The following is a 27192-nucleotide window of genomic DNA, read 5'->3' as shown; positions in this document are numbered from 1 at the left end:
AACGGTGTGCGGGACCGTAGCCCAGCTTCATGGAGACGGTTGCGAATGGTCCTCGCCGATACCCCAGGAGCAACAGTGTCCCTAATTTGCTGGGAAGTGGCGGTGCGGTCCCCTACGGCACTGCGTAGGATCCTACGGTCTTGGCGTGCATCCGTGCGTCGCTGCGGTCCGGTCCCAGGTCGACGGGCACGTGCACCTTCCGCCGACCACTGGCGACAACATCGATGTACTGTGGAGACCTCACGCCCCACGTGTTGAGCAATTCGGCTGTACGTCCACCCGGCCTCCCGCATGCCCACTATACGCCCTCGCTCAAAGTCCGTCAACTGCACATACGGTTCACGTCCACGCTGTCGCGGCATGCTACCAGTGTTAAAGACTGCGATGGAGCTCCGTATGCCACGGCAAACTGGCTGACACTGACGGCGGCGGTGCACAAATGCTGCGCAGCTAGCGCCATTCGACGGCCAACACCGCGGTTCCTGGTGTGTCCGCTGTGCCGTGCGTGTGATCATTGCTTGTACAGCCCTCTCGCAGTGTCCGGAGCAAGTATGGTGGGTCTGACACACCGGTGTCAATGTGTTCTTTTTTCCATTTCCAGGAGTGTATTTTGAGAGATGTGCATGGCATAGTGGAATGCAGAAACTGCATGTCATCAAAATAAAATAACATCTTAGTACACGGCTGTCGTAGAATTTCATTGATGTTGACTATTAAATAATTTTTTTGTGTCAACGGTGAACATGATGCCCATTAGAAATTTTAAATGATTGTGAATTCCGACCATTAAAACTCAATCAGACTGTAATTAGTTGACTAGATAAATAAATGAGAAAAAAAATCTTCTGACAGGGCCGTCATTGCACCGAATAAGAAGGTGATGAAGTACCAACGGCCGTTCGTTTCTATATGACCGTTGGAAGAACCCGCAAGTTGTTCTGCACAGGCAACGATTGCCAGTAGAACTGACATGGGAGGAATGTGAAGCGATTTGACTCACTGTGGATGACGTAAACCGCCACGGTTCTGTTAGGCAGACGGGAGACTGCGAGACTGCTTGCGGAGTGGCTGCTCCGTTGCAGCCCCCCCTCCCCCCTCCCACTCAACTTGGTTAATACCGAGAGGCATACCTGGTGAGCAGCGGCGAGACCATAATGAAATTCCTCGGCTCTGTGACGAAGGCAGCCGCTGGATTCGGTGTCACTCAGCACTCCTCGCTGCGGCGCGGTCAGCCCGCGTCCTGGAGAGCTGGATAGCGTAGCACCGTCCCCCATCCAGCGAGTGGGCGCAGTCGCTAGAGGACCTCTCTGAAGTCTGGACGGCCAGGGTCGATTCTCCGTCAGAGCTTTCGAGGAAAGCCTAAGCTCCGGTGCGTGGAAGTACTCCATCGTGCTCTAGTGACTCCTGCTCATAGAGTATTGGCTGGAACGTCCATGAAAGTAACTTCTCAAGTTTCCTCGGTGCAATTGCGTAATAGAGAACTTCCGGGCGTTCAGTCAAGTTTTCTAAAAAACTGGGGGGATATTCCGCAGTAAGCAAGAAACTGTTCGTTTAGTTTTTCTTTATCTAAACACGTTTGATCGTTTCTTTCTTTATTGGAATTTTTGCAGTGCTCTGTCTTAAAATGTTACTGTAAGTCGTGTACACCAGAGATCCTCATGTTGAGGTGTTGGACATTTTAATGACACCATCACGATACGTATATTCGCTAACGAAACTCGTCATAAATAATAAACTCAGAGGAGGATAGTAATATCCATACCTAGAGGACAAACAAAAAAAACAATTATTATTACCCATCACTAACGCTTTCAGTGCCCCAGAAAGGATTTCAATGTGCAGTAACAAAAATTTTTGATCAATTGTCCAATACCATAAAATGTCTGACAAGTTGTGAAGCAATTTTTAAATCTGACGTAATATCAGGTACATTAGCAGCCAAAGCCGAGAATGGTCTGACAAATAAATCGAAATGCTTCAGTCGTGCAATGTCTTGATATCTCTTTGAGGGACTCTTCATAAAGTGTTTCAGTTACTAAGGCGTTCTCAGTCTTGTATGGTCCACAAATGACTGCCTTTACTTACGGGAAACGTTCCATGTCATGGATTCGAAGCTGAGTTTTCCACATGATTGTTTTTTGTTTGATGGCATCAATCTTGACTGCCATATAGTTCAGCAAATGATACTCCCTTTGCATTAAGACACTTAAGAAATCCAAATAATTGGTGATGTCGACCACAAAAGATTTTTTCATCGCTCTACTTATCCGTAAATCAATTTTTTCGCCAATGGCTGCCAGTATTCATTGTCGTTTAAGACAAGTGCGTCCGCCACCGGTAGCTGAGTTTGCCGGCACGGTAGCTCTGCGTGTTCGGTCAGAGGGTTTAGCTAACCTCTGTAATAAAAAACTGAGTGAACGGATCAACGAGCAACCTGAACGAGTGTCATCGGACGCCCACCACGAACAAAGTCAATGAAACAAAAAGAAAGAAAAAGAAAGTGGTCAGCGCTACAGGATATCAATCCTTAGGACAATGGTTCGATTGTCGGCTGGGTCGGATATTTTCTCCGCTCAGGTACTGGGTGTTGAGTTGTCCTACTTATTATCATTTCATCCCCATCGACGCGCAAGTCGCCGAAGTGGCGTCAAATCAAAAGACTTGCACCCGGCGAACGGTCACACGACAAGTGCACCATATCATCTTTGTGGCTAATGTTGTAATGACAGTCCAATAAGTGTTTTTTGAGCTCAGAAAAGCACGGTTACATATTAAGAACTTTGCGTGCCCTTCAAACGATACGACGTGTAAGGCAGCTTGCATCTGGCATTGAATGATGGGGCTTCTTCACTTTTTTTTTTTTTTTTTTTTTTTTTTGACAAGTTCATGGTCGCCATATTATTCATCAAGCAGTACGTAAATTTAATTTAAGGCAAGTAGTGCTGTCAGCAAACTGCTTGACGTCTAACAAGTCTAGCAAGAGATATCAAAACATTGCACGACTGAAGGATTTCTTCCTCTTCTTCCCCGCTCCTCAGCCTTACCACCGGCCGCTGGTGGCCGAGCGGTTCTAGGCGCTTCAGTCTGGAACCGAGCCACCGCTACGGTCGCAAGTTCGAATCCTGCCTCGGGCATGGATGTGTGTGATGTCCTTAGGCTAGTTAGGTTTAAGTAGGGGACTGATGACCTCAGATGTTATGTCCCATAGTGCTCAGAGCCATTTGAACCATTTCTCAGCCCCACCTGCCGCTGCGCTCGGAACGCGATCAGGAGCACTGCTCGATCACTCGCGATCGTGGAATCCTGTTTGGTCAGGCCTGTATTAAGTGAAACAAGTAGTTATTTTTTACTTTTATACCCCTAACTGCAAAATATGAGGCATAATATGTTTTTATAGATGTTGAGAGAAGTCAGTCATAGTTTGAGAAAACACGCATTGTGCTCCATGAAACAAAGTGCATTCAAAATTCACCTTGCAGACAAATATCTGTACATAAAAAGCAACGTTCTGACCGACTGAATGACTCATCATAGCCCAGCCTAAACCACTAACGATAGAAAACTGAAATTTGGAGATGGTATGGATCTTGTTTATTTGTATAGGGACTTTTTTATCAGTTTATTGCACAGAGCCATAGAACTCGGTGCTACATTAAATACTGGTTTTCCAGATTAAGTTGTTTAATTTTTCTTTGGATTACAATAAAACTGATTAAGCAAGCCATTTGCTCCACAACACATTACACAGTAAGTTTCCGTAAGGCAAACATTACGCATTGCGTATCCATAACAAGCACAAATAATAATATTTTTATAAAAGAATATTACAAAGTTCATTTAGAAAAGACCCTGCTTGTGTACGCTTAGTTAGCGTCAAAAGCTTAGACGGTGTTGCAATTAGTGAATAAGATAAAATTTCGATTAATAAAAAGTAAATATATGCAGGCTACACAGTCTTCACGAGCAAAGCAGCGGGCGCTAAGCTAGTTATTGTAATAATTTGATAACCACAGATAAAAAAGTATAATTTCCAATATCGCTTGTTGACTTTGTCGCGACGTCATTATATACTGAAGAGCCAAAAAAAACTGGTACACCTGCATAATATCGTGTAGGACTCCCGTGAGCAGGCAGAAGTGCCGCAACACGACGTGGCATGGACTCGACTAATGTCTGAAGTAGTGCTGGAGGGAACTGACACCACGAATCCTGCGCTCCAGTGTAGTCTGGATAATATGCGCTCCTTGATTTACTATGCCTGTAATTTTTTCTAGCTGTAATACGTGTGACACTGTATTAAACCATCATCAGTATTATACCTCTTAGTGACTAGATTGTGACAGCATTTTAAATTTGTTAATTCGGTCAATAATTGTATGAGGTACTGTAAAGTAAATTTTTGTTACCCCTGGAAGCCGTTGGATAGGCAGGCTGCTAGCAGGTCTGGGTGACATTTTAGCCATTTAGTGATGTATTAGGTCTACAACTTAACTAGCGTGTTTTGCAATAGATGTCAGCAGCGGCAAGTGGTGGATCAAGTGGTAAGTCGTAAGTGGGCGTACGGTAAGCTTAGACATTTGTAAATACGAAGCCATAAAAATATCTCCACAACGAATTTTCATTCCGCAGCGGAATGTGCGTTGATACGAAACTGCCTGGCGGATTAAAACTGTGTGCCGGGCCGAGACCTCAAATTCTAAACCTTTACCTATCGCGGGAAAGTCCTCTACCAACTTTTTTTATTGTTAATGATCTTATTTCTTTGCGGGTTCTAAGCCATCCATTCAAGTTCATCAGTGATCCATGCACTCAGTTTTTTTATTACACAGGGCAGCCAACCCTCTAACTGAACACGCTGAACTATCGTGCTGGCACCGATCTCAGCTGCGCAAGCACGATTCACGACCCGTCCTCACAGCTTTACTTCCGCCGATACCTCATCTCCTACCTTCCAAAGGGATCAATTGCTTTCGGGTCATGAGTAGTCCTCGGGTAGTTCATCTGGTAGAGCACTTACTCGCGAACGGAAGAAGTCCCGTGATCGAGTCTGGGTCCGGCACACAGTTTAACTTTCCATCAAAATATTAGTATATTTGTGATTTCACCAGAAAGTTACTCGGGATTTAATATGTCAAATTACGATTCCAGTTCTCGCCATTTGCGGAAAGTTTTAATTTTCTGCTCTAACACGAAGAAACCTGTGCCAGAGACACAAATGCTGGATAAGACCTATGGTGAGGCACCTATTAGTGAAAGAACGTGCAGAGGCTGGTTTCTGCGCTTCAAGAACTGATTCTGACGTCGAAGACTGGCATGGCGGTGAAAGAGAGAAGGTTTTCAAAGCTACTGAAACCGACGGAAACAATCACAGGAGATCGTTAGCGAAAGCAATTGATGCGTCTGAGCTGAGCTCTGAAAGACAGACGGCCAGAAACAACGATAGACACGGAAAGGTGATTCTGCAGCATGACAGTGCTCGAGCCCACGTCGCAAAGCTCGTGAGTACACACTTGGAAACGTATAAACGCGAAGTCCTATCCGATCTGCCGTATTCTCCAGACGTTGCTCCCTCGAGCAACGGCACACAGCCTGCCCGACGAGCCCTTCCAATCATATTAAAAAGTGCAAAAATCGATTCAAGGATCTCTTCAAAAGACTACCAGTTCCTCCACTGCGAGATTTGTATTGTATCCGAAAGATGAGAGAAAGTGGTCAGTACTTTGAATCGGAAATTTTTCGTGAATATTTCACAGTAGAAGCTCAAAATTTGAAAAACAAACGGCGGAAGTTATGCTGTAGAACTAATAGATATAGTTAATTTTAAAAAAATTTTCAGTAAAGTTTCATTTTTAGTAAACCTCCTTGCACAATTATTAAATTTGATAAAACTGTGTAGAACAAAATGCAGTAAAGTAATACGTATAGGAAAGATATGGGAAGGTGGAGAGGGGGAGGGACCATCTTTGGCAGTTCTGCCAACTGCATAGCCTAAGTCCAGTTCTACATCGGATATATTACCATTATTTCAGTTAGCTCTTTAAACAACAAGCAGAGTCGTTAGTTAAATACAGCCATCTTGTCGTCCTTTTCTTCGCAAAACTTCCCCATCCATCTTCGTTCTCTTGTGTGTATGCGTTTTGCAAGGCATATCTCAGTGCCGCCAGCGCCTCTCTTAACTCTGCTATCGTGCTAAACGTCGCTGGGGAGCGGGCGAGTAGACTGTATTTTCTGCTCTCATCCGAGATCGTGTCTCAGCAATAGCTTGGCCTGCAGACAGCTGCAGGCTTCACAGTATCGCCAGCAGTTCTTCCGGGACAAAGGCACCATATGGTGACTGTGAGAAGGAGGAGAAGGATGACCGCACCGGACACGCTGGTGAGCAGAGAGAGAGAAAGAGACGGAGAGAGAGAGCGGGAAGGAACCCAAGTAGAAGCAGCAGGAGGCAGCCGTCACTGTAGACGACACAACAGCGGCAGCGTCGCGGATCCAGCGCGGCCGATCTAATTTGGGGCCTTGTCGCCGCGGACCGGCTGATAGACTGTAGAAGGGGCAGTGGCAGCTGGGGTAGCAGTCCACCCACCCACCCACACAGGGGCGCGGCTAACCGCATTTCACGAACCAAGCGCCGGCTGTACTGCCTGGCACACACTTCCGCCGCGGTTTTTGTGGCACTGCGGAGCGTCCAAGACTGAAAAAAAGCTCTGGAGTTGGGGATTCCACTGACAGACGCCGTCGCGCCGTGACACCACACCTCTTGGGTCTTCGGGAGCAGCCGTTTGACCACGAGGCGCCTGCTGTCTCAGTAGCAGTTTTTCGCTTAGGTCGAGCCTTTTTGTATTATGGGGACTTGGTTGTCAACAGGTTGCATTTTCACATCATACCTCTTCATCTGCACTGAAGCGCCAAAAAACTGGTATAGGCACGCGTATTCAAAATATGTAAACAGGCATAAGACAGCGCTCGGTCGGCGAACGCTTATACAGGGTGATTCAAAAAGAATACCACAACTTTAGGAATTTAAAACTCTGCAACGACAAAAGGCAGAGCTAAGCACTATCTGTCGGCGAATTAAGGGAGCTATAAACTTTCTTTTAGTTGTACATTTGTTCGCTTGAGGCGCTGTTGACTAGGCGTCAGCGTCAGTTGATGCTAAGATGGCGACCGCTCAACAGAAAGCTTTTTGTGTTATTGAGTACGGCAGAAGTGAATCGACAGTGCATTTCGAACGAAGTATGGGGCACTGAGAATCCGTGGGAAACAACTCAGTATGAACGTGACTCGCCTAAGGTGAACGTTTTCTGTGCCATTTCAGCCAATAAAGTTTTTGGTCCCTTTTTCTTCGAAGGTGCTACTGTAACTGGACTACAGTATCTGGGGATGTTAGAGAATTAGCTGTTCCCTCAGCTCGGACAAGAAGCACAACAATTCATATTTCATCAGGATGGAGCGCCACCACATTGGCACTTATCTGTCCGTAACTACCTGAACGTCAACTACCCGATGCGATGGATCGGCCGCCAGGCAGCCCGTGACAGAACACTTCATCACTGGCCTCCAAGAAGCCCTGATCTTACCCCAGGGGTTTTTTTCTTATGGGGGTATGTTAAGGATATGGTGTTTCGGCCACCTCTCCCAGCCACCATTGATGATTTGAAACGAGAAATAACAGCAGCTATCCAAACTGTTACGCCTGATATGCTACAGAGAGTGTGGAACGAGTTGGAGTATCGGGTTGATATTGCTCGAGTGTCTGGAGGGGGCCATATTGAACATCTCTGAACTTGTTTTTGAGTGAAAAAAAACCTTTTTAAATACTCTTTGTAATGATGTATAACAGAAGGTTATATTATGTTTCTTTCATTAAATACACATTTTTAAAGTTGTGGTATTCTTTTTGAATCACCCTGTATAAGACAAGAAGTTCCTGGCGCACTTGTTAGATCGTTTACTGCTGCTACAGTGGTAGGTTATCAAGATTTTGGTGAGATTAAACGTGGTGTTATAGTCGGCGCACGAGCGATAGGACATAGCATCTTCGAGGTAGCGATGGAGTGAGGGTTTTCCGGTGTGACGATTTCACGAGTGTACCGTGAGTATCAGGAATCCGGCAAAACATCAGATCTTCGACATCACTGCGCTGGAAAAAGATCCCGCAAGAACGAGGCCAACGACGACTGAAGAGAATCGTTCAACGTCACAGAAGTGCAATCTTTCCGCAAATTGCTGCAGATTTCAATGCTGGCCCATCGACAAGTGTCAGCGTGCGAACCATTCAACGAAACATCATCGATATGGGCTTTTGGAACCGAAAGGCCCACACTTGTGTCCTTGACGACTGCACGACACAAAGCTTTGCCCCTCGCCTGGGGCCGTCAACACCAACACTGACCTGTTGATGACTGGAAACATGTCAGACGAATCTCGTTTCTAATTGTATCGGTCGGATGGATGTGTACGAGTATGGAGACAACTCATGAATCCATGGACCCAGCATGTCAGCAGGGGCTGTTCGAGCTGGCGGAGGCTCTGTAATAGTGTGGGGTGTGTGCAGTTGGACTGATGTGGGACTCCTGATACGTCTAAATACGACTCTGACAGGTGACACGTACGTAAGCATCCTATCTGATCGCATGCATCCATTCACTTCCATTTTGCATTACGATGGACTTGGACAATTCCAGCAGGACAATGCGACACCCCACACGTCGAGAGTTCCTACATAGTGGCTCCAGGAACACTTCTTCCTAGTTTAAACACTTCCGCTGGCTACCAAACTCTCCATATGTGAACATTATTGAGCATATCTGGGACGAATTGCGAGGTGGTTTTTAGAAGAGATCTCCATCCCCTCGTACTCTTACGACTTTGTGGACAGCCCTGCAGGATTCATGGTGCCATTTCGCTCCAACAGCACTTGAGATATTAGTCGAGTCCATGCCACATCGTGTTGCGGCACTTCTGCGTGGTCGCGGGGGCCCTACACGATATTACGCAGGTGTACCAGATTTATTTTTTATTTATTTTTTTTTGGCTATTCGGGGTATATTCATCCAGTATTTCACATCCAGTATAACACATAGCTGCTTACAACAAATTTTAAGCATAATTTCGAACCTTCGCTGTTAGGAAGAAAATTCATCTTTTTTATGTGCATAGACTGAAGCGGCGAGTGAAAATTAATACTAACGCTGAGATCTGAATCGGGGTCTCATATTTACGAGGCAGGTGCATTAGCGAGTAAGCTACATTGGCACAGCGCTTCACACCACCGCACAGATTAACCTAGCACGCCTGCCTCCTGGATGTAAATTCTCACTATCGTCCCAGTGTTTTGTGAACAGCTGTGCCAAGGTGGTTTAGTGTCTGACGCACTTGCCTAGTAAGCAGAAGACTGCGTTCGATTCCCGGCCTTGGTACAAATTTTCACTCGCCACTTCAGTCTATATACATAAAATCATATCTGTATCAGACCAGTAAGGCGTCTGAGATTTGAATAAACCTTGTCACTTACTACTTTGTCGCTATTCGTGCAGTAAAGGTTCAGCATCAGGCATGACGTTTCAGTTTACTACTTTCTCACTAATAACGCTTTACGCATGACATTTTGTAGACAGTACCCACTTGAACCACTTATAACAATGTTCGATGTATAGTTCAGCAAATATGACGACGTAAACACTGAGATGCGTGAGAAACTTTCTTAACATGGAGTACAAATTACACATATTATACTCATCCGGTGTCCAGTGTTTGATAACACTGGGTTATTACCGGTTGCTGAATAATATGCAACAAAGAAGCTGGCGGATCATGGTAGCAAATAAATTACAAATCTTACAAACTTTCTAAGACGTCTGAAAGTAAAATAAATTTCTTATTTTACTTCTACTACTGTACTTTGGGTTTAGTACGGTGTATAATTAAGAACAGATTTCATTCGCTCCTCATTAATTATTAGTATTCCTTAGTCGGCAGAAATCGGCTAAAATCGGAACCAAGTAACATGTCTGCTTCATAGAAGAAGACAAGGTCTGAAGTAAGCTGTAATGTAAGCGATTTTTATTTAAATCGTGCGATTGGGTAATTTCGACTTGTCGTTTTCGAGCACATTACATACGAACATAACGCGGAACAGTCCTGCTTACTTGTCTAATACTACATATCTCAACTGTCAAATTATTTTTCACTGCACATAAAAAGTAGGCGTTATACTCCATCCTTGAAAAATAATTTGCCAATTACGATTACATAACACGTAATATTGTTCATGTACATATGAATATTGCATGGTAAGGTGGTATGTTAATGTGCTTGAAAATGACAAGATGTCGAAGTTTGCTAATTGTATGATTTGATTCAAGTTAGTTTACAGTACAGCCTACTACGGACCATACTTTCTTTTATTATTTAGAACCTGTGGATCCACACCACAGCAATAATTTTTTAAGAAAAAAACAAATATTTGCTTTAGCAACCAGCACACCTTCGCCGTCTTTAGAGATCCTATAATTTTTTTTAACATGAGAGAGCAATGTAGGTCCTAGATGTGCGAACCAACTTCATTGTCGTTACTAAAACCACGTTAGGCTTCAAATGGCTCTGAGCATTATGGGACTTAACTGCTGGGGTCATCAGTCCCCTAGAAGTTAGAACTAGTTAAACCTAACTAACCTGTAGCGCCTAGAACCGCTCGGCCACCCCGGCCGGCACCACGTTAGGGACAGACGTCTGTTTGATAGCAGTCGTTAGTCCATGACGATACAAAATAACACTATACAAACGACACCATGAAACATCGTGTCTTTGGAGTCGAGGGCTGAGGGTAAGACTTTTTCTCATTGTTGTGACCGTAGAAAATTTTAATTTTTATTCTTGCTTTTGTGACCATAATAAGAGTCCAGGCTCCATAGGCAACATTAAGAAATAGTCCACCAGGACGTAGGGACAAGATAAGCGGCGGAGGCTGCCAAGTATGGCTTGTTGATCAGACAACTTAGTGTTTGACTTCCTGTCAGAGGAAGCAGCATGAATCAAACTTGCGCAATGGAAGACGCAAACACCAGGGCGATAATACAGAAAGAGAGAGTGTCAGTCACGTGCAGAAAAGAATCGTGTGGAACCAAATCAAATTGTGTGCAGCTAGAAACGAAAGTGTCATGTGGAACCGAAGGCATTCTTGCGCAAGCCAACCAACAAGAGTGTAGTGTTGAACCATAATCTGATCACTTAGAAATGAAAGGGTCGTGCGAAACAAATTAACTCGTGTGCACCCAAGTACATGAGAAACGAAATAAAAGGCCAGGCAACGGAATAGCTAGAAGCAGAGATTCAGATGCAGAGTCAGAGCCAGTGCCGGCAGTTCGGAGATTCTGCAGCGAGACGCCAGCGGGGCCGAGTAGGCCCATAGCAGCCGATACAGCTAATAAAGACTTCAACTACGAGAAGACGGTGATAGACTCTGGTGGACACTCAGGAACTGCAGGTCAAGTAGGATTTTTAGTGTTTCATTGGAATAGTGTTGAACAGAGGCTGTCAGTATTTGCCTCAGTTACTTAGAGAGACTTCAGTGCTAACCAATAACAAGTGATTGCTCAGTACATGTTTCTTATATGTACCGGCAATTAGCTTTGAAGTAGCAAGTCCGAATAAATAGACTGAATCTTACTAAGGGGTTTATGGTCCAACACCTCACATAAGTATATGTGAGAATAAACTTGATAGAAACTAACCAATCTTTTCTGCCTATTGCAATTCTGTAACCTATTTTCAGGAAACTTATTTGCTTCAAACCAAGGAGATTCCCTCCCTGTCATCTCTGATATAAAGGTTGACAGCAATTTATAACTAACCCATTGTCGTTAACGTCCCGATTGCGCTACACAGTTGGCACTTACTTCATTCTGGTATAGTGAGGCTGTGCCGGGATGCGACATCATGGCAGAAGTAGGAACATAAAGGGTAAAGGAACTAGCTACTTCTCCCAGCTAATTCTTAAACTGTCTCTCTGCTGCTTGGTACCGGTCATATTTTTCGCTCCCCCACATGCGCCCATCGGTACGCCTCTGGTCTAAGGACCATCCAGTAGTTCAGCCACGAAAAAAAGGAAACCCAAATGAAGACCAGATCTGCAGAGAGAGTACGGCCCCACCTGCTTTGCGGCGTCCGCCAGACACGCTACATAACGGCTGACTGACTCGAGTAATTCCTCTAAGGCAGAGCGGCGCCGCAGCTGTAAAGCGACAGACAATGGACCGTCTAGGCGGGATTCGCCCGCCAGCCTCCGCCCTCGCCGCCGCCCAGCCTTCCTCGGTTCGCTCGGGTGCGCTCGCCGAGGACAGCCGACAGCCCAGAACGCTGGCTCAGCGCGCAGCACGCCACAATGGCGGTTAACTAGCCCTCCCCCCGCACAGTCTTTTCACCAGCCACGTGGTTTCCTCGAAGTCCGCTCCCAATGGCTCAACTGCGCTCATTGACGGCCCAAGATATATACCGAACTGGTCGAACTCCACCATGTTTCTAGATGTTACCTTTTTTTCAGTCGTCAGTCTTCTGATTGGTTTGATGCGGCCTGCCACTAATTCTACCCCTGTGCTAGCCTCTTCACCTCATACTAGCAATTGCAACGTACATCCTCAATTATTTGCTGTGTGTATTCCAATCTCTATTTACCTCTACAGTTTTTACCTTCTACAAGTCCCTCTATTGTACCACGGAAGTTATTCAATGATGTGTCAACGGATGTCCCACAATCCTGTCCCTTCTCCTTATCAGTGTTTTTCACATTTTAATTTCCTTTCCGATTCTGCGCAGAATCTCCTCATTCCTTATCCTATCAGTCCACTTAATTTTCCAAAAATGGTTCAAATGGCTCTGAGCACTATGGAACTTAACTTGTAAGGTCGTCAGTCCCCTAGATCTTAGAACTACTTAAACCTAACTAACCTAAGGACATCACACACATCCATGGCCGAGGCAGTATTCGAACTTGCGACCGTAGCGGTCCGATTGAACCGACCACTGACTGGAAATGGTTATGCTCATCTACTTCATCTACACTGCCTTTCATGGAATTCGTGTTCCCAAACGACGACAGAATATCTGTGCATGACAATGTGCCGTCTCATCGGGCCACAATTATTCGCGATTGATTTGAAGAAGATCTTGGAAAATTCGAGCCAATCATTTAGCCGTCCATATCACCCAACAGGAATCCCATCGAGATATCAGTTGGTGCACAAAACCCTGCTCTGAGAATACTTTCACATGATTCAATATTTCTGGAGAGACCTCCAGCGACTTTTTGAGTCGCATTGCTGCACTACGCCGAGCAGTAGGAAGCCCGACAAGATGTTAGGAGGTATCCCATGACCCATCTCATTGTAATTTTGTAGTTATGATACAATAATAGTATCTGCCATCAGTACTATTACGCATTCCCGGAACCTCCCTGACAGATCGGCAATCCTACAGACGAGCAATATTTTATGGCAAGTGGATAGGAAGACTGCTTGATGCGTCGTGCGTTGTTGCCAGTAGCTCCGCTGTCCCCACGTGGTCAGAGGCTACCTTAACGGCCGGAGCTGATTTATGGAGACGGGAGACGTCGCTATTGTGAGCATCCGTGGCGGCGCCCGCCGATATTAAAAGTTATCAATCTGGAGGTGGGAGGGGGGGGGGTGCTTGACCATCAGCGCGCCGTTTATCACCTGGACCCTGTCGGTGACGTACTTCCGCGTTATTGCGATGCCGCGCGAATTTGCCAGCGGCCGTTACATCACGCAACTGTTTCCAACAGTCCCAGGATCCTATATGTGTAGATAAAAGCCCCAGTCTACAAGGTCGCATAGTTAGACAAGCGACTGCTATACTGAATTTTCAAGACCTTATCTAGACATTGGAGATGTGGCGCTGTAGACGAATGTTGAAAATTAGGTGGACTGATAAGGTAAGGAATGAGGAGGTTCTACGCAGAATCGGAGAGGAAAGGAGTATGTGGAAAACACTGATAAGGAGAAGGGACAGGATGATAGGACATCTGCTAAGACATGAGGGAATGACTTCCATGGTACTAGAGGGAGCTGTAGAGGGCAAAAACTGTAGAGGAAGACAGAGATTGGAATATGTCAAGCAAATAATTGAGGACGTGGGTTGCAAGTGCTACTCTGAGATGAAGAGGTTAGCACAGGAAAGGAATTCGTGGCGGGCCGCATCAAACCAGTCAGTAGACTGATGATAACTTTATGAGAAATTGTCGTCCGATGCAGTGTAGAGCATTGGTTCCCAATCTGGGAGTAGTTATCTCCTGAGGGGTAAAATTAAACTGCTTGAGGCCTAAAATCAAAAGTTTTTGAGTTGTCTTTCGGTCGTGAAACTAAATTATTTTTTAAAAAATATTTGTTTCATAAAACTGTAATACAGATGACGTAAGGTAACAATAATAATTTTTTTTGAAACACTACCATCAATTTATGCCTACAATGTGGTGGAGGTTACAGCTTGTGAAATGGATATACAATTATTTTTTTTTAATCTCGGGGCAGTCGCGAAACTAAAACCATACAGAAATCCGGTGACACCTTGCGCAGATGTGTTGTTCAGTGTCTGTAGTATGCCCTTCTGTCGCGTCACATCCCACTTTTCCGTTCTGAGAGGACAGTGGGCACGTAAAGATGTCAACACAAAAGTGTCTCACGCCAAGTGTGAAGTCCTGTAGCGGCGTTTCGCCTGATTTCATGCAGTCCGTATAACATGAAAGTCACGCGTTTCTTTCTTCGCTAAAATTCTCAGCAGCACACTGCTGGTGCAACGAAGACCACCACGAAGCCCAGATTTGATTTTCATCTCTTCACTCACATGAGATGCTGGTTGTGAGGACGTTTTGTTGTAGACAACTTGCTGCAGATCAGTGTAGGGAATTGACAGAAATCACTGGCAGCTGAAAGTTGGTGGCATGCTGTGACAGCATAAGTTGGAGTGGGGGCCTAGCTGAAAAGTGCAGCTAAATATTGCAAATAAAACTTTTTTGTGGTTTCTATTTCGTGACGAAAGAGGTTGAAAAAATAGCCCTTGTATGAACATCATCTTCCTCACATAGTCCACCTGCTACACACATTCTTTGTTCTTTGCACCATGCGTCTGTAATAGAAAAATTGAGACACGTATACCACTTATGATTAAATATCTCATCAATATTTTCACAAAAGAGCATTCATATTCGCTTTACAAAAATAAATGAAATATCTGACAGTAAATATGTAATGGCTACTACAGTGATGAATGGTGTAACATTATTATTATTATTATTTTATTATCAGTAGTAGTAGCGCTGGAAGACACAAAGCACGAAATCTCTCAATTTCTGCCAGTTCAGAAGCAAGGAGTCCAGCAATGAAGTGATTTGCAAGCAGAATGTATAGTGCACGCATTTTAACTTGACTGATTTTAAAAGGGGGCGCAGGATGTGGGTGAAACAAGTGTCACTACGAAGAGGATTCAGAGAAAGCATTTTTGTAAGAAATTTCTACCCTCAGTTTGGACAGTTATCTTCCTTTTGTGAGAAGGAGTTTTGATTGTCACTCACGTTGCAGTACGAACTAAAATAAAGGTTGGTAGAAATAAGCAGCATCAAATGCGTCACGGAGCTATTAGTTCGTGGTTTAATAAAACGTCTACAAAAACTAAGTATCATTTATATCTTGTCATTGAAAAAATAATTCTTCAAATCAAATTCTTTTTCTTTCTAAACTTTAGTAAATCGTTAACGTTGACGATTATTGGAGGCAGGGGTAATGGTCTCTTAAATGCTGCAATCACTGGTGTAGACGATTTCTGTTACTGCACCTGACGCCACCGATGTTCGTTAGTCAATATTAATGAAAATGAGAATATGCCAGTTCGTTGTCCGTAGAAATACAGCACGAAAGTGACTGACACTAACAAAAATAAACTACCTTGTTCCGACATGCAGTGACGTAGTCGCCATTCCGACCTTCGCATTCTGGGGCAGCTCAATAGAGCTGGCTTCCCATACGAGGGCGATCTGCAGCCCGAGTTAGCCTCAGACGGATTGGCTGTGGGCACGCGATGGGGGCTGGGCTCGCAGGCTGGCATAGCCGAAACTCGCACGTATTCTCAGCATTCTCACCTCTCCTGCTTACATTGCAGGGACTTATGACGGTCTACCAGAAAGTAGGATCTCCTTAATGAAATAGCTAGTAATCGTAAATTTTGCACACATCCGAAAACCTCCTTCTGCAGCCCAGTTCAGTAACAGCGCCCTGTAGTACCAGATGGCAGCACTGTTAGAGTTTATAAAACAGCTGATATTGACTTACTTACAAGATAGCATTCTGTCATTGAATTCCTTACATAAGAAGGTGAAACGCCCAGCAGCATTCATTAATGGCGAATGTCAGTGTATAGAGATGCTACTGTTGACTTCAGAACCGTGAAGAGGATGGTTTCGTCACTGTAGTGAAGCAAACATTTAACTGATGCAACATGTAGCGCCCGGCCAGCGAGTGCATTGACTTCACACTACATCCAGCGTGTTGAGGAAATAATACTTCACGACCACTGGCTAACAATAGATGGATTTACATGATGTACTCGCAGTTGCGAATACGGACTACCATCAGCTGTATAATGGTGGAATGACGTCAATGAAAATTTGTGCTGGGCCGGGACTCGAACCGGGATTTTCCGGTTATAGCGACCGCTCGCCTTACCATTTGGCTATCCGAGCAAGATTCACGGCCAAACTTCCATATGTCTTACAACTTGTATTCATTCATACATCCATTACGTATGTTCCTAAATACGATATTGCAGTGCCTGTGTTATTCCGAGCCGGCCGCTGTGGCCGAGCGGTTATAGGCGATTCAGTCCGGAACAGCGCTGCTGTTGCGGTCGCAGGTTCGAATCCTGCCTCGGGCATGGATGTGTGTGATTTCCGTAGGTTAGTTAGGAGGAGAGGAGATTAGTGTTTTAACGTCCTGTCGACAACGAGGTCATTAGAGACGGAGCACAATCTCGAATTAGGGAAGGATGGGGAAGGAAATCGGTCGTGCCCTGTGAAAGGAACCATCCCTTCATTTGCCTGAAATGATCTAGGGAAATCACGGAAAACCTAAATCAGGATGGCCGGACGCGGGGGTTAGTTAGGTTCAAGTAGTTCTAAGTTCTACGGGACTGATGACCTCAGGAGTTAAGTCCCATAGTGCTCAGAGCCATTTGAACCATTTTTTTGTTATTCCGAATTACGACGTAAATTTCGTTTGGACACGCATTCATATACGTAATGGTTGTACGATTCCAGGTTGTAGACATGTGGTTAACGACATACGGAAGTTTCGGTCTGCTTGCGAGCTGTGCTCCGGTGGCCAAATGGCGCCGCCACGGTAGCTCAGCGTGTTCGGTCAGAGGGATAGCTGCCATCTGTAATAAAACAACTGAGTTAATTGATCAACGACGAACTGAAACGGGTGTCTTGCGACGTCGGCACCGAGCTCATGCAACGAACGAAAACGAACAAAATGAGATAAAAAATGGTAAGAAGACCGCTCCCGATAATCGGGAAGTCCGGGTTCGAGCCTGGGTCCGGCATAAATTTATAGTCGTCGGTCGATTACACAGCTGATGGTACTCCGTATTCGTAACTGCTAATAAATTTCATGTATTTCATGACGGCTGCAATCGCCGCAGTGACTGTTCCATGGGACATGAATAATTGTGCGAAGAATGTTCACATCGTAATTCGGAATAACACAGACACTACAATATCGTGCAGCTGGATTTTGTCACCACTTATCGGTAAAGGTTGTGTGGCGTTCATTACTGATAAACAGGAATGTTCCAAGATTTGGGCAAGAAGGTTACCGAAAATCTTCACCGACCAGAATAAAGCGGCAAGGAAAACGGTTGCATCTGCTCTCTTGAATCATCGGGCTTTCATATGATCAGCCTACTAAAGAAGGTCAGTAGGGACATCACTCCGAAGACGTTGAAAAGTTCTGTGCGACAGTGGCTGAGGAAGGAAAACCAACAGTTGCTCTTGGACAAAGATAAAAGTATTGAAAACTGACAGATTCATAGATAATGTTGTAGCTGTTACCCTGTGTATAAGGCATTTACTTTTCTTTCAGTATAAAAAATTAAAAACACTATCGACTGACCCTCGATAATCACATATGAAGCAAAATTTGCAAGCTGTGAACTGTGAATGATAAATTGAATTCATCTGTACACCCGTTCATGTTCACTTGTATCTGTTCTACAGAGCTATTCAAAAACAAGGAACAAATTTCAAACATTCATTGCTCCCAAACTACAAAAGACAGAAACACAATTCCAACGTTCATGGAAAGTGAAAAGTTCAAATTTTTATGCATTTTATGTGAACATCGTGCGTTATACGACAAAAATCAGAAAGGTGGCTCATTTGCTACCACAAGCTAGGTGGTTTTTCGTTGTCGAATTAACAGCTTCAGCAAAACGATGTGGCAGACTTTTAGTAACTCCACTGGTAAGAGTCACGATGTGTGAGGTCTGGACACCCAGGAGACCACCGGCGATGTAGTTCACTTTCTGATCCTCCTCTTCCCAATCAGCTTTCCAGACCTCATTCCTTGTGACTTTTATCTTAGGGGTTACGTAAAAGACCGTGTTTTTATCCTCCCCATGGTAGCCACTCTTGAAAGTGTGGGCTGAATTTTAACTTGGACATCAAAACGAAACTCTCACAGTGGTGGTAGTTGTAAGCTACCGGTTCCTGTACTTGGAGGTACGGTTCTCCCTGGCGCTACTACCTCGCCGCTAATTTAGTACTGGAGTTGTAAATTGCCGTACCCTATAACAAATAAACATACATACACCACTGTAGTTTTCCTAGTAGCATTAGTCGTTTACAATCATAACCGCGTTACCTGTATGGTACGTGTGATGTGTGTCTATCGATCTGTTTGTGTATGCGATCAATGTCTAATTACACACATCAAAAAAAGGTTTGCATCACCTCGGTTCCGACAATTCCGCAATCTACACAGAAAATTGGAATAGAGATCGACATAAACATCATCGCCCGTTCTATTGCTCATGGAAACCCACACATTGCATGTTGTACCACCATACAGCGAGACCTTCAGACGTGGTGGTCCAGATTGCTGTGCACACCGGTACGTCTAATACCCAGTAGCACGTCCTCTTGCATTGATGCATGCCTGTATTTGTCGTCGCATACAGTCTACAAGTTCATCAAGGCACTGTTGGTCCACGTTATCCCACTCCTCAACGGCGATTCGTCGTAGATCCTTCAGAGTGGTAGGTGGGTCACGTGTTCCATAAACAGCCCTTTTCCATCTATCCCAGGCATGTTCGATAGGGTTCATGTCTGGAGAACACGCTGACCACTCTAGTCGAGCGATGACGTTATCCTGAAAGTAGTCACTCACAAAATGTGCATGATGGGGGCGCGAATTGTCGTCCATGAAGACGAATACCTCGCAAATATGCTGCTGATACGGTTGCAGTATCGGTCGGAGGATGGCATTCACTTATCGACAGCGGTTACGGCACCTTCCATGACCACCAGCGGCGTATGTCGGCCCGTCGGCCACCCAGAACAGCAGGGAGCCTCTACCTTGCTGCACTCGCTGGACTGTGAGTCTAATGCGTTCAGCCTGACCGGGTTGCCTCCAAACACGTCTCCGACGACTGTCTGGTTGAAGGCATATGCGACTCTCATTGGTGAAGAGAACGTGATGCCGACCCTTAGCGGTCCATTCGGCATGTTGTTGGGCGCATCTGTACGGCGCTGCATGATGTCGTGTTTCCAAAAATGGACCACGCCACGGACGTCGGGGGTGAAGTTGCGCATCACGCAGACTACTGCACACAGTTTGAGTGGCAACACGACGTCCTGTGGCCACACGAAAAGCATTATTGAACGTGGTGGCGTTGCTGCCAGGGTACCTCCGAGCCATAAATCCGTAGGTAGCGATATCTACTGCAGTAGTAGCCCTTGGGGGACCTGAGCGAGGCATGTCATCGACAGTTCCTGTCTCTCTGTACCTCCTCCATGTCCGAATAACATCGCTCTGGTTCACTCTGAGACGCCTGGACACTTCCCTTGTTGAGAGCCCTTCCTGGCACAAAGTAACAATGCGGAAGCGAACGAACCGCGGCATTGACCGTCTAAGCATGGTTCAACTACAGACAACAGGGGCCGTGTACCTCCTTCCTGGTGGAAAGACTGAAACGGATCGGCTGTCGGACCCCCTCCGCTGCTCATGCATGGTTTTTATATCTTTGGGCGGGTTTAGTGACTCCTCTAAATAGTTACAGTTACTGTGTCTGTAATACAATATCCACATCCAACGTCTATCTTCAGGAGTTCTGGGAACCGGGGTGAAAACTTTTTTTGATGTGTGTATATTCCCCTTAGAAACCGGAAGCGTCTACAAATAGTGAAGATATACAAAGGGCCGCTTAACGTATGGAACGTTTTTGTTCTGTATAATTATCCTTGTGATTGTTGGTTAAAAATAAGCAGTATTTACAGGAAAATTGAAAATTGCGATGTTTAATTCAGTTTTTTTTGGAAGTATGTTGATTTGTATCGTGAAACAGAGCGACATTGTAGTAAAAATAAAAAATACAGATTTACGATATAGCGCTAGAAAACGCTATTACCTCGAAAGAAGTAACTAAAAAAAAATCTGCCAAAAAAGTATCAAAATCACTTCAGTACTTTGACGAGATTACATAAAACATTTTTCTGATATTGGTAAACAACTTCCCTTTGATCATGATGAAGAAAATTGTATTAAGTTCACAACAACAGCAATAATTATATAGATTTTTTTCTATGCCTGTCCATGTAAACTATACTTGATTCAAAAGTAACCGCTTCAGTTATACAGAAACACAGAAGTCAACTAATTTTTATTACTTATGTAATGCAATTTATATTTGGAAAGGATATAAGATACATAACGGACTTATGTTAAACAATGTTCTTTTCCAGTTATGTGAAAAACAAGAAAAAGAGAAACAACAAGGTTTCTTACCCTACCACTGCTACCAATGTCACTGATAAACTGCATCATTTATGTACTGTACCGAAACTACTAACTGTCGTTTTGATAGAGCGCAAGTCTTATTGAAATTACCTTTTGCATTATTTCTATCTGGGAACCAGTTCTAGGGCTATAAACCCACCTAAGGATACGAAAATCGGTACTTGAGAAAATTTTGCCACCTGCATATGGGTGGTAATGATAAGGGGCTTAAACCCTGCCGAAGTTCAGTTATGTGTTTACAAAGGTCAACGGCACGCAGAGGAAGGCCATAATGTGTACCAGCTGCCGTGCTGAGCTATTGGGATGGGTTCTTTAAGGCAGCAGCAGGGAGCAGGGAAAGAAAGCGGGCAGTCTGGTAAACTGCTAACCGCCCTACCTGACAGCGGGCCTCCTGCCCCACCGCTGTCTAATAGGATTAGACGCGCCGAGGCGGTGGCAAGTAAGCGGCAGCGACAATTACTTGGTTAGCGGTGCGCCGCGGTAAACACCTGTCACTAGCGACAGCAGACAGCCGATACCTGTCCTAAGCCTTTGCACCGCCTCTACCAAACTGCTCCCTACAAAGCGACCCCCAAAATCATCGACGTTTTCAGAAGTAAGTACAGACAGTAGCCTTACTGATCGGTCGCCAAATTTACACACTTTATCACTTAAGGGGGGTAGGAAGTGAAACGGGCCGACTTGAAGAAGGCGAGGCAGCACAGGACATTTTACTTTGCACTGTCTATACTTTTACAAATAAATTCATAAAACTTTGTCAGCATGACCAGGAAGGATTCAGGATTCACACTCATAGAAGTGGAAGTTCAAATATATAACAAAACAATTTTTTTAACATGTGAAATTTCGTCATTTTTTTCACTTAGTATTGGCTGTATTTGTTGCTGTAGGTACACTTTTCTTCATAAGTAAGAGAGATTCTTCGATGGATTTTCCACAGCATGAAAACCATGCTGTATGTTGAAAACTGTGGTAAAAATTGAGATAACTAACTATAAAACTCGAGTTTTCTCTAAACATCAAGTTTAAAACGTAACAGTTCATTCATTGTTTCATAGATTCAATAAATTCTAGAGTCTCATACACCTGTAAGTATGGTTTGTAAGCTGTGCAAAATTCGTCGAAGAATCTCTCTCACTTATGAAGAAAAGTCGACCTACAGCAACAAATGCAGCCAACAGTAAGTGAAAATAATCATGAAATTTCACATCTAAAAAAATTATTTTGTCATTTTTTGAACTTTCACTGCTATAAGTGTGAATCCTGAATCCTTCCTGGTCATGTTGATAAAGTTTTATGTATTTATTTGTAAAAGTATAGACAGTGCAAATTAAAATGTCCTGTGGTGCCTGTTCTTCTCGAAGTCGGCCCGTTTGACGTCCTACCCCCCTTAATAACATTATGGTGATAATGGTGTAACTGTGGCAACTTACAAAAAAAGATCGAGACAAGTAAGCACTGAAAATGTCTACCTACCTGGAATTATTAGGTTGGGGCATAAGCTCGTAGCTTTGTTTTGCATGTTGGTATTCCGGGTGCTTTGGGGTTATTTATCGATTGGGACTTTTTATTTGTGTTCATTGTTGTTATCTCTGTTTATACAGTGTCATTTTCTCATATGGAGAAAGAGAGTGGAGCTGTGGACGCTAGAAAATAGAGTGCCAAGTGGAGAATTCTGAACGTTTCCGGTATGTTCGTATATCTGAGTTCAGTAGAGAGGTGCGCCGTGTATGGGGATAATACCACAGGACAGAGCGCGGCAAGATATTATTTTGTGTCCTCGGAGTCTTTCGCGACGGCATACAGGAATAAAACATTCTCGGTTTTCAAGCCGCGTCAATTCGAATAAAATCCTCGAGCTTTCGATGACCATCTCCACCGTCGTCGTCAGGAGTTCACTGACTGCCGGGGCTGCTACGGTTTCTCGCTTATATAGACATGATGACATCATCAGAGCCAATCAGATAGACCCAATGCGGCGCGCACATAAGTCGACCCGGGCAGCTAGCGGAGCTATTGCTCGTGGCAGCAACGATGACGTCAGGTGGCGCTAGGGGCAGGCACCACGTTTGAAACTGCAGCATCTGTCATTGCTTTCTTTCGATGTCCAACTCCCACCGCCATGCCTTGCTGAGTGTTTACTCCTGGTCTCTGTTGAAACTGTTGCTATTTAAACAAATCTCGGCCGCTTCCTTTATAACGGAGTCCCAATATGTAGATGCGTGGGCCAACACTTTCGTATTTTCGAACTGTATTTTATGTCCGTTTTCTAGGAAATCATCGACAATGGCCGACTTGTCAAGTTTCCTTTGTTTTATATGGCGCTTGTGCTCAGTACAACGCTCCGCAACCGTGCGAATTGTTTGTCCGATATACGTGCTGCCACATTCACAAGGTACACCATACACGCCGGACACTCGAAGAGCAATGTCGTCTTTAACAGGGCGCAACATATCTCGCATCTTGGGGGCGGTCCGGAATACTGGTTTCTGCAGCAGACGTCCTAACTTACTGCTAGTTGCTCCACAGTATGGCAGGAATGCAGTCCGTTCGACCTCTTCTACTGATTCACCAGCTGTCTTAGTCGACGGCCCCTGGAATCGTTTGCGATGTCCCTTGTCACTGATGATGATGCCATCATGCCTATATAAGCGAGAAACCGTAGTCGCCCCGCATACACTGAACTCCTGACGACGGTGGTGGAGATGGTTATCGAAAGCTCGAGGATTTTATTCGAATTGGCACGGCTTGAAAACCGAGAACGGTATATTTACGATATTTTTTCGTTATAAGGAGGGTAGTTTTGATATTAGTGGCTCTACACGTTCAGGAAGACTTACACGATTTGACGAAGATCGTTTACACGCATTAATCCACAGTGATTCAAGTCAGCGTACTCGAGAAATGACAAATGTGATGAATTATCGTCCGACATTTGAATGCAATGGGAGAGGTACAAAAACTGGGTGTATGAATACCGCACGCTGTAAGTCAAACACACAAAAATCTGCTGGTGGCCATATGTGCATCTCTTCTTGCTCGTCATCGGTTGGTTTGTGAACAACGCCGACCATTCCTATCCTGTATCGGTATTGGTGACTAGAATTGGTGTTTTTATGCCAAGATAAAGAATGGTTGATTCAAAACAAAGCAGCAACTCCCCGTAAAAAGACCTGCGCTCATCCACAAAGGTTAATGACATGTTTCTGTTGGAACCGGGACGGTGTGGTGTACTAAGAATTGCTTCCCCGAGGTGTAATAATCGCTCATGCCATTTATTGTCAACAACTGATACGTCTTGCAGATGCAATCCAAGAACAACGACCAGAGGATAGCGTGAACTGATGCTACTCCATGATAACGACAGCCTGAATTCAGCTAGATTGGCAAAAAACACTATACAGAAGGTGGTCACACTGTTGTAAATACTGAAAGAGAATATATTACTGATGCCTAAAGCCTCTGTTATGTGTATCTGTTATGTTTATTAAGCTTATGGAAATACGCTACGAACTTATTCACCAACCTAATATTTACGTCATATGGTTGACTTCTTTCAATTCTTATGGTTCTTTAAACACATGGGATTCATCTGGTGCGCCGGCCGGAGTGGCCGTGCGGTTCTAGGCGCTACAGTCTAGAGCCGAGCGACCGCTACTGTCGCAGGTTCGAATCCTGCCTTGGGCATGGATGCCTGTGATGTCCTTAGGTTAGTTAGGTTTAATTAGTTCTAAGTTCTAGGCGACTGATGACCTCAGAAGTTAAGTCGCATAGTGCTCAGAGCCATTCATCTGGTGCACAAGTCACTTTGGAAAACATTGTTCATGATTTGTATCAGTTACACAGCACTGTATAAATTTCGTTAATTTCTTTCGTTTATACAGTCAAACGCCTTTCTTTTACTGTTGTCTGTAGTTATTTATGTCCCACACATGTTTCGCCTTTTACATTAATGCACATTCAGTAGATTTAATCTAGAATAATTCATATGCTGGCTTATGGATTGGAAAGCACTCCACGTCATAACTGTTCAATTAATAATTTATTGCTAACAGTTTTTCGTTTTTCCGGCAGAAATCTGGTCATACGTTAGAGATGGCAACATAACTTCACTTAACAAAACACTGGCACACTGTCGCGTCTCGCTCTTTCTTTTTCGTAGTCTTCTTATTTTGTAACGTAACTGCTGTGCCGATGTTGCACAACTGAAGTGATGGCGTGACCTCCGACATATTGACGTATTTCGGCCGGAAAAACCAACAATTGTGGGTAATAAATTATTAATATAACACATCTGACTTGAACTGTTTTCAGGTCTATAAGTCCGCATACAAACTAAAAGCTGTTTTATTCCAGAATATATCCACTCAAGCTGTCCTAATGTAAAATATAAGACGCCTTTGGAACGAAAAGAAATATGGATTGCAGCCACAAAAGAAGGCTTTTGGATTTATAAACCAAATATTTATGTAACTGCTGCAGCTAATGGTCATGCAAACAAACTTGTTGGCTCATGTCTGTCACTGTCGTCCCCGTTATGACGTTTGACGAAACATGCATTTTTTCAAAATTTTTCTAGTTTTCTTCGACACTTGTTGAAACATTTCCTGCTGACTTCTGTCTCGGGTTGTTCGACCGACGTTTGTTCGAATTTTTTGACGTTTCGCCAGCACGAGTGGCTCGCATTGTCAAAACTTCACCATTCATTACAGCAGTGTCCAACAGCACCAGCAGTGCAGGGTGAAGCTTTGACAGTGCCAGCCACTCATGCTGGCGAAATGCCAAAGATATCATCAAGCAAACGTTGGTCAAAGAACACGAAATTTGTCTCGAAGTCTGGAGTGGGACACTGAAAACTCCATGGCACAACGAAGTGAGAAACAACAAACCCCAAAATCAAATTGACCCATTTTCTTACAGTTAGCGGAACGTACACAAAGAATCTGTACCCCAGTTCAAATCGTGACCAAACATTTTGTCGTGAATTCCTCGAAAAACAAGAGAAAGATGGCGTTTGTGGTACCGCGCGTGAATGGTGCACCGCTAGGGTGCTCTTTGCAACTCGGCCATTGATTTCTGACAAGAAAGACGTTCCTGCGAATCGTAAGCGTCCTATTCGGCAGATATCAGTCCCTATTGCTTTCTCTTACTCCCCAGGTCAAAATCCATTTGAAAGGGCGTCACAATGATATTTTACTTAATATCCAGATGAGCATAACCGGCAGTCGAAAGTATTCCAGCAGGAACCTGCAGGACTACGAGCGACGTTAGGTAAGTAATGCAACACATTTCTTTCCTTGCCCAATTTCGGTTGAAAAAAATCCAGAATTTGTTGTGGGACATCGTGGAATATTCCCGCTTGAGCCCGAATGGTTTCACGAAGTTCCGATGGGTGATGGCACCATACCTTCAAAGTGACGTCTGTAACGCGGGTGCGTTTCAAGCAAAGAGTTGTCACTGAGCTTTGGCGGAAAACCAGAGCATCGCAGATATTCACAGGCGCTTGCAGAATGTCTACGGGTGGTAATAAAAAGCACGGTGAGTCGTTGGGCGAGGCGTCCTTCATCATCGCAACAGAGTCGCGCAAATGTGTCCGATCTGCTGCGTGTCTGCTGACTTCAAACAGCTGTGACTCCTGCAGTGTTGGAACGTGCGGACACTCTCATTGGACATGAGCGACGGGTCACAAACAAGCACCTTGCTGCTCAACTGGACGTCACTCTTAGTAGCGCTGACACACACGTCCATTATCTGAGGTACACAGTTTGTGCCTGGTGGGTTCCTCGCTGATTAACAGTGACCATTTGTTTTGCCCATTGAAGGATAAACACCAAAGGAAGCAATAGGTGTATGGGGGATGGGGAAGGTTGTTAATGCGACAAGAGTTTCGCTTTGACGTCGACCAGCAGAGTGGTAGCATCGGGGCTTACAGGCCCTCCCAATAAAGTGGTGAAAGGCCGTTGCACTGAACGGAGATTATGTTCAAAAATAATCTTTCGTAGCCAAAGCTGTGGGGAACAATATCGCATATTGGGTCCGGCCATCCTGATTTAGGTTTTCCTAGATTTCCCTAAATCGCTTCAGGCAAACACCGGGATGGTTCCTTTGACAGGGC

The sequence above is a fragment of the Schistocerca cancellata genome, chromosome 1, assembly GCF_023864275.1.
Source record: "Schistocerca cancellata isolate TAMUIC-IGC-003103 chromosome 1, iqSchCanc2.1, whole genome shotgun sequence".
Taxonomy (NCBI): domain Eukaryota; kingdom Metazoa; phylum Arthropoda; class Insecta; order Orthoptera; family Acrididae; genus Schistocerca; species Schistocerca cancellata.
The sequence above is the reverse complement of the archived record's forward strand: the minus strand, read 5'-3'. Positions refer to the sequence as shown.